The 11,689-nt window shown below is 52.3% G+C and overlaps 1 protein-coding gene across 2 annotated transcripts in view; it reads left to right on the top strand.

The window, feature by feature from the left end:
- SLC24A3 (solute carrier family 24 member 3) overlaps positions 1-11,689 on the top strand; it is a 428,781-nt gene that overhangs the window by 263,951 nt on the left and 153,141 nt on the right. The gene's annotated exons all lie outside the window — the stretch shown is intronic.

Here is an 11,689-nt window from a genome sequence, read left to right as displayed (position 1 = left end):
ACCTGCTGTCTCTGGTTCATGTGTGGTCCCAGAAAGCAGCCTGGGGAATAAGCTTTGGGGCAGACAGTGTCAGATCGGTCTTACAAGGACCCCCCAGATGGTGATGGGAGAGAGAGAGAGAGAGAGAGAGCACGCACACTGTTTAGACGCCTGCTGTTTACTCGTGGGGACCCGTCACCTGTAGCCTACTGTACATTCCTACTCATCTTATTTACCTAATTTATCACTCAGTCCGCTCATCCCTACTTGATGTCTTCTGTTTTCATTTGTTTTCTTACACAGAAAACAAACGTAATTTGCGTGTTCCTCTGAGACGCCGTTGCCGGCAGTCACGGCCTGTCTACGGTAGCTCTGCACGCACTACAGTTTTGTAGTATGTTTTCCTCTGAAGAGTAGAAGTTCAGAAGCTAAGGATAAAATGTGGTGCTGCTGCTGGGCTTTGCCGTGTGTCCTAGCTTAAAGAGCTACTCTTTTTCAGCAAATACTCAGCAAATCGATCTGGATAAAATAGTCCATCGCAGGCTGTAATGTATCAGAAAGCACTCCAGGTCCTCGGTGTTGGTTCTCAGCGCTCCTGCTCTTTGTCCAGAGTTTCGTGCCGATTCCATTCTCTGGAGAAACGCGGCATAAAGCTGCTGCTTCCTGTGCCTCCGGACGTCAGATGAGTGCTGTCCAGAGGGGCCTTCGGCTTTGGCTCCCTCTGTCCCCGCCCCCGCCCCAGCCTGCCTGCCCCTGGTGTTAGATAGGGGGTTTAAGTTTAACCAAAAACCTGCCTTAAAGTCCAGAAGCTTCTGCACCCCAGGGACCCAGATCTGCAGCCTGTTCTGAGGGCCATTTCTCCCTTGAAGGACCTGCTCCAGAAGAGCTCCTGTGGCCGAGACCCTTGTCCCGGGCAGGGCTTCGCTGGGGGATGGTCCCACCCTGGGGACTAAGGCCACGAAGGAAGGCAGCACGAGGGTGTGTGCTCAAGCCAGCTACCCCATGGCAGGTGGCTGGAGATCACCGCTCTGGGGCCCCGCAGAGGGGGGAAAACATGAGCCTCGGTGATCCCAGCCACACTATTTATCCCCCGCCTCCTGCCATGGGCTGAGCTGCGCTCCCAGGGGAGACGAGCTGCTCCAGACAGATGGGCGTTGTCAGGTGGAGTTTCAGGTACATGAGTGCCAGGGCGCAGGCGACACTGTCTGCTGTGACACGGACCAGCCACGGTCACCAGGTGGGAGCCGACAGGCCCCTGTGCCAAAGCCTTGAGCTCACCCCAAAGACTTCCCCCAGCTCCACCCTCCACGGGTGGGTGCCTGAGGTTGAGAGTCAGATGCCAGCAAGGTGGGCTCCCCTGGTGAGCTCCCCTGCTGGGACCTCCTGATCTCCTGAAACCAACATGGGGGAGGGGAGCGGGGAGAGGGAAAAAGGTGTCATCCCTCACCGAGTGAGCTGTGGGGCCTCTGCGTGCAGCTGCCCAGGCCTGACACCCGCATCGCCACTCAGGTGCCGGGCCGTCCCCGCGCCCCCTCCCCAGACCACTTTTCTTTCTCTCCAGCCCACATGTTTCCCGTCCTGCCCCAGAGCCAGGAATAGCAGGGATCTGCTCTTGTCCCGAGCTTTTATTTTCTTTGGTGCATTCCCTCCGGTGCCACGTCTGGCTTTGAACTTGACTTATCCTGTTAGTTCTACGGTTTCTCGGGATTAGCATGAAGGTCAAGGAGATACGCCCGGATGCTGCCACATGCTGCCTGGGGCCTCAGTTTCCCTGTCTGTGTCTGTACTTCACAGGAAGCCCTGCTGTGGGTTGGGAGAAGGCATGGAATGTGTTTAGTCCAGTGTTCGGCACGTGACAGGCACGAGGAAGGTGAACTCTTGTATTCTTTTCATTGTTCTGCCCGGGATCCGTCTGTGGTCGGCTCTTGTCCAGACAGGGACCATCAGAACAAACTTCCAAGCTTCCTGCTGTTCCCTTCCAATCAAGAGTAAGCCCTACAATTATCAGAGAAATGCAAATCAAAACTACAGTGAGGTGCCACCTCACACAAGTCAGAATGGCCATCATTCAGAAGTCCACAAACAATAAATGCTGGAGAGGCTGTGGAGAGAAGGGAGCCCTCCTACACTGCTGGTGGGAATGCAGTTTGGTGCAGCCACTGCGGAAAACAGTATGGAGATTCCTCAAAAGACTAAAAATAGACTTGCCATATGATCCAGCAGTCCCATTCCTGGGCATATATCTGCAGGGAACTCTAATTCGAAAAGATACATGCACCCCAATGTTCACAGCAGAACTGTATACAACAGCCAAGATATGGAAGCAACCTAAGTGTCCATCGACAGATGACTGGATAAGGAAGATGTAGGGTGTATACACACACACACACACACACACACACACACACACACACACACACACTGGAATATTACTCAGCCATAAAAAGAATGAAACAATGCCATTTGCAGCAAGATGGATGGATCTGGAGATTGTCATTCTAAGTGAAATAAATCAGAAAGAGAAAGAAAAATACCATATGATATTGCTTATATGTGGAATCTAAAAAAAAAAAAAAAGACATCAATGAACTTATCTACAGAACAGAAACAGACTCACAGACATAGAAAACGAATTTGTGGTTACCGGAGGGGAAAGGGGGTAGGAAGGGATAAGTTGGGAGTTCAAGATTTGTAGATACTAAGTACCATAAATAAAACAGACAAACGGCAAGTTTCTTCTGTACAGCACAGGGAACTGTATTCAGTACCTAATGGTAACTTATAATGAGAAAGAACATGAAAAGGAGTCTATGTGTGTGTATGTATGACTGAGACATGATGCTCAGAAGTTGACACGACGTTCTAAACTGTCTAGACTTCCGCTTCTCAGATCAGCGTTAGGGAACGGGGACTGCTCTTAACCGAGATGTTCCCTGAAGGCGCTGTGTGGGAGGAAGTGAACGCATGAAGCGCCCTTGGTACCCTGGCTGCAGAGTGTAGGGCCTGCCCGCTACGCCGGTGGGTCAGAGTAAAGCAAGGAAGACAACGTGGTGCTCCTGCAGGCTGGGGCCTCCATCCATCCCGCGTGCTGCGAGACGGCCTCTGGGGGAGGGGCTTGCACCGAGAGACACGCACGGAGTTAAACACCTGATACCCCGGCGTCCAAGGCAGGGGAGAACAGGTTACAGCGAAAGCACAGAGGCCGCCTGCTCCTGTTACACGCCTTGGGTCTCTGCACAGTGTTGTGCGGCCCAAGTAGCTCGGGCTTTGCCAAGATCTGGTGACAGCAGGGACCCTCCCCTGCGGGGATGTGTCAGTTTCACAATTTCGCAATGACTCAGAGCTCTTTCTGAACATTTGCATCCGAGACAGAGCATCTAAACAAACATCTTGGTGAATGACCGTGACAGTGTTCTCTGACACTATTAAGTGAAATTCTTTCCCCGAAGTGTTGGCCTCTATCTACTGAGGTATGATTTCAGCAGCCAAAGTCAGTGCCCACATATGGAAGGCACTCAAAGGTGTAATCAGTTAAGGAATGGGCAGGGGTGGGGTTTGGGGTGTACCTTTGGTTAAGCCTATTCAGCCTAGGAGGCCACCTGTGAGAAAGGAGCCGGGCCTGTTTGTCCCAGACGCCAGGACTCCACTACATCGCCCCCACCCTTTCCCAGAGACCTTCTCGCCCTCTTCAGAGGCTCCCGAAGGTTTTCCAGAACCATCCCCATGGCTGGTGGTCTCTTGTTCTCACACTATAAGAAACTGCAGGGACCCGCAGAGACATGCCCCCCTTCACATGCACCTCAAAGACTCTCGCCCTCTCAGTGCACACCTCCTCTTTCATTGGGGAATTTGGAACCAGTTCCCAAGGAGCTGGTTTAGAGGATGTTTGGAAAATACCGTCAACCACCAGCCCTTCCACTCGCTGTAATCGGAGCCCAGGATGCCTCCCGCCTACCCAACTCCTAGCCCAAGGTGTGTGTCCTTGAGTCCCGGTGACACCTCTGATGCTCTCTTTGAGAGTCTGGTTTCCTGAGGCTCTCTTCATCCTTCTCCCTAGAATACTAGGAGCCATTTGCAAATATATTTTTTTAATTGAAGTATAGTCAGTGTACAGCGTTGTGTTAATTTCTAGGGCACAGCCCAGAGGTTCATTTACACATGCATGTATGTTCCTTTTCATGTTCTTTTCCATTATAGGCTGTTACAAGGCACTGAATATACTTCTCTGTGCTGTACAGGAGGACCTTGTTGTTGTTTTTACATATAGTAGTGCAAATACGTTTCTTGATGAAGTGCCCCTTCACTTAGAAATCAAGAAGCGAGAATGCAGATTAGGTCCAGATGTGGCCCTCATCCTTGGACCTTGAGTTGGGGTGTGCTTCCTGGATTCTCATGCTGTGTCCTCAGGATCCTGCAGGCTTCCCGCTCCTCGCCCGGGAGTGGATTCCAAAGGTAATCCTGGAATTTGTTCTGTCAGCTATTTCATTAGTGCTCTGATGGTTCTCATTTCACGTTCAAAGGTAGAAGCCTGCGGATCTATTTCTTCCCCCTCTTGAACTTGTTACAACTGTCTCCTCCTCTGCGCTCTGGACTACAGGGATTAAGGCAGACGCGGATGTTTGGCAGTTAGCGTAATGCTTTCCGGCAGTTTTGGCTTGTGCCGGGTCCTCTCATCCTCTCCTGGACGCAGGCCCGGCTTCGTTTGACTTCACTGCCTTTCTGCTGTGCAGGGTCGGCTTGAGGCGAGGCCCAGGGTTGTCCCCTGCAGAAGGCGGGTCCCGGGGGGCAGTTTTATCCCCATGCTCACGTGCACCTCTGGACGCACACATGTTTGCGTATCTGTGGATGCCATGACCCCCTTTTACAAGACAGTAGCCAATCAATTTTAACATATGAGGCACAACTACTTAGAGTGGGATTCTGGAGAGATAAAGGTATGTGTATGCATGCGTGGAATATCTCCCTTGGCAACTCAGGGCTCCACTGAAGAGGGAGCATGGGTTGACGTGGTGTCAGAATTTAGTTTGAAATGGAGCTATGAATTTTAAAAAGACAGCAACCTTTCATTCTTCCCTGCAAACCCGCTTGTCCCTTATATTGGCCATCTCAGAAACTGAGTTGCTCAGGCTGGCATCTTAGGAGTCAGCCTTGATTTCTTTCCCTCCCATCTGTAAGTCTTGACCATTCCTCCCCCAGCCTGTCCCTATCCCATCTCCGCTGGCACCGCCGTTATCCAGGCCACCATCATCCCTCCCCTGGACCAGGACTCCCCGCCTCGTGTCCACATTCCACGTGGTGGTCCAGACACACACGGGGGTCAGGGCTGTATGCTCTGCCAGCCTCTCCAAATTCTGTCCAACCACCCCCTACCCCCTGCCCCTGCCCACTCACCACACTTCTGCCCCACAGAACTTCCTCCTGCTCCTCAAACATTTTAAGCTTGTGCCACCTTGGGTTCCTGGGTGCAGCCCTTGCTTGGGGTTCACGCTGACCCTCTCTGCTGCTGTCCTGTGCAGTTTTTACACGCGCTTCCGTTCTCACGTGTAAAGACTCACTGACAGTTGCCGCCTGAAAGTTTTGCTCCACTCTCCGCTGGCAGAAGAGCCAGATGTTTTCTCTACGAAAAATGGCAACAAGTGAACCCTCTTGTTTCTCTTCCTATAGTAACTTTACAGGTCAGTTCAGAGAGGAATCTGTTCAAACTAGAAAGAATTCAGTGTGACTAACGAGATCATTTACTGTGTCAGCGCTTATAAAATTAGCTGGCCCTCATTTAAAAAAAAAAACTGTTGGAAAGGAAGGAAAAAGCTCTTCTGTGAGTGTACCCATCCATGTGATTGCGTGATGGTGTTGTCATGGAGATGCAGCATGGGAAGGGGGGAAGGGGACTCCTGCACTGTGAGACATGGCAGAGACTTGGACTGTTCCCCGTTGTGAGATTTCGAATAACAAGGTACAAAGAAATCATAATCTCTGGGCAGCAACAGGAAAGCTGCGTTGGTTTGAGTGTCTTCAAATCGATCGAGTGCCAGGGGTCTCTGTCGCTGAGGCGAGTGGGCGGTGCCACCATTCACCAAAGGAGAGAGGGGGTGGCTGGGTGAGGATGTCAATATCTTAAGCGTGTTGATTTCCAGGATGACTCAATGGCGGTGGGTCATCCTCTCCCAGAGATACGGCTGTCCAGCTCTATGACCTTGAGTAAGTAACTCGCCCCTCTCGGAACTTGGCTTCTTCCCCTTTAAATGAGAAGGATGTTCTCGAGGTCCAGTCCAACTCCACCATCCACAGTAAGAGGTGAAAGGGCTCCGGAGTGACTTAAGCATCCATCCCTGAGCGGCCACCACCCCGTCCGGATCCCTGGGACTCAGCCCCTCCTGAGGAGCCTGGAGTTCCTGGAAACGCGCAGGAGTATTGATGCTATTCAGCTGAAACTCACCAGGCAGAGGTTAGGAGCTTGCGCACTGGGGTGCAGCCAGGCCCCCTCGGAGCCTCTGCACCTTCCTGTCACGAGGAAACAGGCTCGTCTCCGTGGCCCTGGGGTTAGATCAAGTCACGTGACCAGGATGGACCAAACCAAGACCTGCAGCGGCTCCATATGAGGAGTAGGGCCCCCGCAGAGAAGCAAGAGCCACTGCCCCCAAGCCCGATATTAACGCAGAGGGGCAGGATGCCGGACAGCTTCTGACTCGACAGCCAGCGGCCTTGTCCTGCAGCCAGCCCGTCACTGAGCACGAGCCCACAGGCACGAGGATGGGAGCGGGGCAGAAAGGCCCCCCATGTTTATTGCTCGGCTCTAAGCTCAACCACCAGGTTAACAAGCCACTGATGCCCCCACTTCATTTTTCAGCCACCGGTGGAGCCGGCGGTGGTCCAGGTGCGTCAGAGAATTTCCCAGAAGCTCAGAGAAACAATCAGCCAAGTAGTCAGGAACTTCCTCTCTCCCTCTAAAATGCTTACAAGGGAGGGTGGGAGAGAGCAACAGGGCACGTGTGAACACGTGACGCCCACTGCAGCATCCAGCTGTTCCCTTGCCAGGCCGTGAAGGGGAGAGGAGGGGGATGAATGGCGTTGGCTGGGGGTCATGCCTTCCCCACACCTTCTCCCCTAATCCTTCCATTTTGTAAATGAGTAAACTGAGGCCTGGCAGAGTAAATAGTCCAAGGGAGCAAACTGCCGACATCATGTTGAGACTGATGTTGTGTAAATACCTCAGCTTCAGTCAAACGAAGAACTATTTATTGAGAGCTTTGTCAGTGAGCAGTGCAGGACGGAGGTGTAGTCCTCACCTCATGGGGGTCTGACATCTCGTAAGACACAAACTGGGGAACGTCACCCAGTAACGGAAGGTAAGCGCTGGCGGGTACATCGGCTTGTCCTGCCGTGAGCGGGCCTCATTCCCATTTTGCAGAAGGACAGTCAAGGTTCTGAAAGGGTAAATGACGTAATACCCAGGATGCAGGTCTTGTCTCCTCACCGCACAGGGGAGGAAAGTGCGGCACAGAGAAATCGGGCAACTTGCCCAGGGCGCGGGGCTCAGGAGTGACAGCCAGGGTTGACTCAGATGTGCAGCTCCGGGGCGGAGGCAGCTGCGCTGTCCGCAGGGTCAGCCAGCGTCGGGTCCAGTCCCTAGGTGACTGGGGTCTGCCCTCACACTCCCCCCTCCACACCCCAGGCAGGGGCCACCAGGCCAGAGCACCTCCCTGAGCATCTTGGCCGCGGGAAGGAGCGGGAGCCTGGGGCAAGGCGTGCGCAGGGCTCGGCCAGCTCCTCCCGTGACCCTCGTTTGTCTGAGATCCCGGAAGCCTCTGAATGGCACTCGTGATCATTACAGAGTCCCCACTATACTGATGAGAAACACCAGCAGAAATAGCACAGCTTGGTTTTTACAAAGTGCCAGTTTTCTGTAAATATAGAACTTCGGCTGTGACTGCCGGGCAGCTCGTCCACCTTCTGGAGACAGACTTGTCTTATTTCAGCTCCTTCCAGGGGCTGCTTCACAGCGAGTATCTCGTGGCCTCAACAGATACAAGGAAGCCTCCAGGCGGGCTGAGGCCGGGAGCAGAGATGCCCCACCTATTACATACCGTGGGGACCCCTGGGTGACATCCGAGAGGTGTTTTGACCACCCCTCCACCATCTCCACACAGACTCCTGACCCCTCACCATCTGCTCAGCGGGTCTGCAGTCTACAGGTTGGAAGTCAAGGCTCCTTTATCCATCTGGAACAGCGTTTTCCAAACTGCTTTCCCCAGACACCGTGGAAAGATCACCATAGGTGTTACGTGGACAATGAGGATTCTTTAATCAGGCGTTTAAGAGATGCTAAGTTATTGTCTGATTATTTCCTAAATGCAGCATTTCTCACAAACTTTATTTTTAATTTTTCTATTATTTTTATTAAAGTATAGTAGATTTACAGTGTGGTGTTAGTTTCTGGTGTACAGTAAAGTGATTCAATTACATATTTTTTTTCATATTCTTTTCCATTATGGTTTATTTCAGGATATTGAATATAGTTCCCTGTGCTGTACAGTAGGGCCTTATTGTTTATCTATTCTGTACATAGTAGTTTGTAGCTGCTAATCCCAAACTCCTAATTTAACCCTCCTCCACCCCCTTTCCTCTTTGGTAACCATAAGTTTATTTTCTGTATCTGTTTCACAAAAATTTACTATGCTAATTTGGACCATGAATCTCCATAGGGGAAGAACAATAGCAGGGTTTTCAAAACAGACCACAGCACTCTGCTTTTCCCAGAGCATCTGTAAAAAACATCCCTTTTGAGTAACAATGACTTACTACCCTCAGGGCTCATTAATGAACTCAGCTCAACTCTCAAAGGAATGATATTGTATCAGTTAGCTTTGGCTGTGTAACAAAGAACCCTCCATTTTAGTAGCTAAACCCAGCAACCACTTATTTAGCTTGTGGTTCTGTTGGTCAGGGATTTGGGCCTGACTCAATCAGGTGGTTCTTCTGGTTTTGTCTGGGCTTCCTCAGGTGTGTGTCTTCCGTTGTCAGCAGCCAGACAACATGGCTTTGGGCAGGTGGCCAGCTGTCAACTGGGCCAGGGAAACCAATTGGGCCAGATGTTCTGTCATCTTCCAACAAGCTGGCCTGGGTGAATCCAAATGGCAGCTGGACAGGATCCCAAGAGATCAATCAGAAGCTGCACGAGGCTCCCACTGGCAAAGCATCATCTCTACCACATTCCGTTCGTAGAAGCAGATCAGACAGCCAATCCCCATGAATCCTAAGCCAAGGAGAAATGGGCACAAAAACAGAGGCTTCCAAGTTTCTAGACCAGAGGGTCTTTGGGAAGGTGATCTGGTTGGGAGAACAGGGTAGCTGGGGTGATTACTGAAGCTGTGTTTGCAAAACAAAGAAAAGGAGGTTTGGACCTAGATGGCATGTCTGTTTGGGGTGCCGGGAGAGCCTGCTGACAGAGATTTCACAAGGCGAAAACCACCCTGTAATCCACCCCTCCATGTCCCCACTGGAGGGGAGTCTAAACTCTCTCCCAATAAAATAGTATTCTCAGGCATCAAAGTCCACCAGTCAGACGACCAGGAGTACACCTGGAGTCACCCCAGGACGAAGTTTGGTTCTTTTAGTTGCTGCAGCAGCAGGGAAGGGGGACACGGCCAGAGCAGCTTCCCGAGCATCTCTGGAGGTTGGGAGGTTACCCTAGGCTGCGTGACGCTGAGGAGGGATGTCAGAAGGAGGAGAGGGCCTGGGTTAGATGCTGTCACAGGTGGGTTCAGAAGGTGAGTGGATCTCCCCATGGTGTCTGTCCAGGAAGCAGGAAGATGTGAGCAGTGATGCTGGTGTCACTTGGGAAGGAGACGACAGCTGTCACCAGGCAGGCAGGTTGGGGGTCATTCGAGGTTTGGGGTTCGGTTCTGTGTTAGGCACGTTGCTCAGGATCTGTAGACCTGTGTGGAACTGACATATTTCTGGTGGGAACAGATTGGGTCGCCTGTGGGCAGATCTTTATTTCATCTTAGGCTGGGATGGAAGTCGGTCAGTTAGAGACTTGACCATGTGCCAGCCTCAGGCATGTGCTGTCCGCAGCCTGGGCTTCTTCAGTTACGTTGGAGGTATGGCAACCTCAAGAGTGAGCCCTCAAATCGGGCAAATGGTTGAGCTGGCAGATGGCAGCCTTGCCCCCCACCCCATCCTTCCCATTGCCCAGGGGAAACCCTACACAGGGGGATGCTGCCCAGAGGACCCTTTGGTTTGTCACCCTTGAAAGTAGCACGTGCATTGGAAAAGCAACTCTTGGAATATCCACCCAAACCACATGATTGCCAACAGTAGAACCAGTGGGCCGCTACCACCCTGCTGACCTCACAGTCCTCCAGGGAAGCTTGTGGAATATCACTCAGGGAGCTCTTTGAGAGGCCACCATGAGCACACATGGTGCCTCTGGATGAATGACAAAATGGTTCCCCTGCCTGGGTGGAGCAGCCCAAACAGGGCATAGAACTAAGCTACAGAGTTGAGGCTGGGGGCTCCCTCCCCTCAGCTGAAAGGCTTGTGCAGTGCGCAGACTGCACGACCGTTCCTAGCCATCTCTGCATTCCTTGGAGGAAAGTTTCCTCTGTTATCTGTAGCAGAGTGAAAGCAGGGCCATGTCTCTGCTTAGCTCCATGCTTTGCTTAAGAGCATTGTTTGTTCAAGCATGTAGCTCTTAACAGAGAAGATTCTTTACCCTGGATCAGTCAACCCACAGAGGCACAGTTGACCCTCATTACTCACAGGTTCTGCACTTGCCGATGGCCTTACTTGCTGGCATTTCTTTGTAAGCCCCAAATCCATGTTTGCACATGCACGCTGGCAGCGCGAGGCCGCGCTCGGCCTCCTACCTCAGCCCTGTCAGCAAGCGTCCCGTTCACAGTCCACTTGGTGCCACGCTGCTTGCATTCTGGAGCTTTTTGTTGGTGATTTCGCCGTTTTGGACGTGCCCCCGGCATGATGCTGAAGTGTGGTCTCGTCCTGTGCAGGAAGCAGGGATGCACCTGACCAAGCAAGTACAGATGTTGGGTGAGTTCCCTTCGGCTGCGAGGTCAGTGCTAGTGGCTCAACAGTGCGTGCTAAGTACGGCGTTCTAGAGAGAAGCACACAGACACCCAGGTTCTGTACTGATCATGGGATGAAAACGTGCCTCGAGGCTCACAGGAACCCAGCTCTGTGTGTCCTCCAGGAGGAAGGGTTTGGCACCCATCATTTTTCGGTGTTTGTGGCAACCTGATGACCAGTGGCAAACAAGGAGGCTGGTGGTGTCAGCGTTGCCTCCTGCCACCTGCAGCAGAGCAGCGAGGACCACCCATCTCCCTGCAGCAGGTCCACAATCTCAGGACACGTCTTGGGTCACTTAGAGGGGCAGGACTGCCCTGCATTAGGGGTGTGGGCAGCAGGAGGCGTGCGCTGGAACCCCACCTGCACCAGAGGCCCACGACGTGTGTCTGTTACGTGGCCTCCCTGAGCTGAGTTTTCTCTCCTCTAAGACAAGAAGATAACGTTACTACATCAGGAGGTTGCTGTGAGAGTTAGATGGAAAGTGTATATAAAACGCTGGCCGGTGCTGGACTTCAAGTTCTCAGCAAGTGTTGGCTGTTAATGGAGAGAGAACATAGGTCTTTCCCAGGAGGAAGCAGGGCAGGGGCAGATCAGAGGAGTACCAGGTGGGAGCATCACTGAACTTCAA

Source organism: Camelus bactrianus, chromosome 19 (genome assembly GCF_048773025.1).
Source record: "Camelus bactrianus isolate YW-2024 breed Bactrian camel chromosome 19, ASM4877302v1, whole genome shotgun sequence".
Taxonomy (NCBI): domain Eukaryota; kingdom Metazoa; phylum Chordata; class Mammalia; order Artiodactyla; family Camelidae; genus Camelus; species Camelus bactrianus.
The sequence above is the reverse complement of the archived record's forward strand: the minus strand, read 5'-3'. Positions and strand labels throughout refer to the sequence as shown.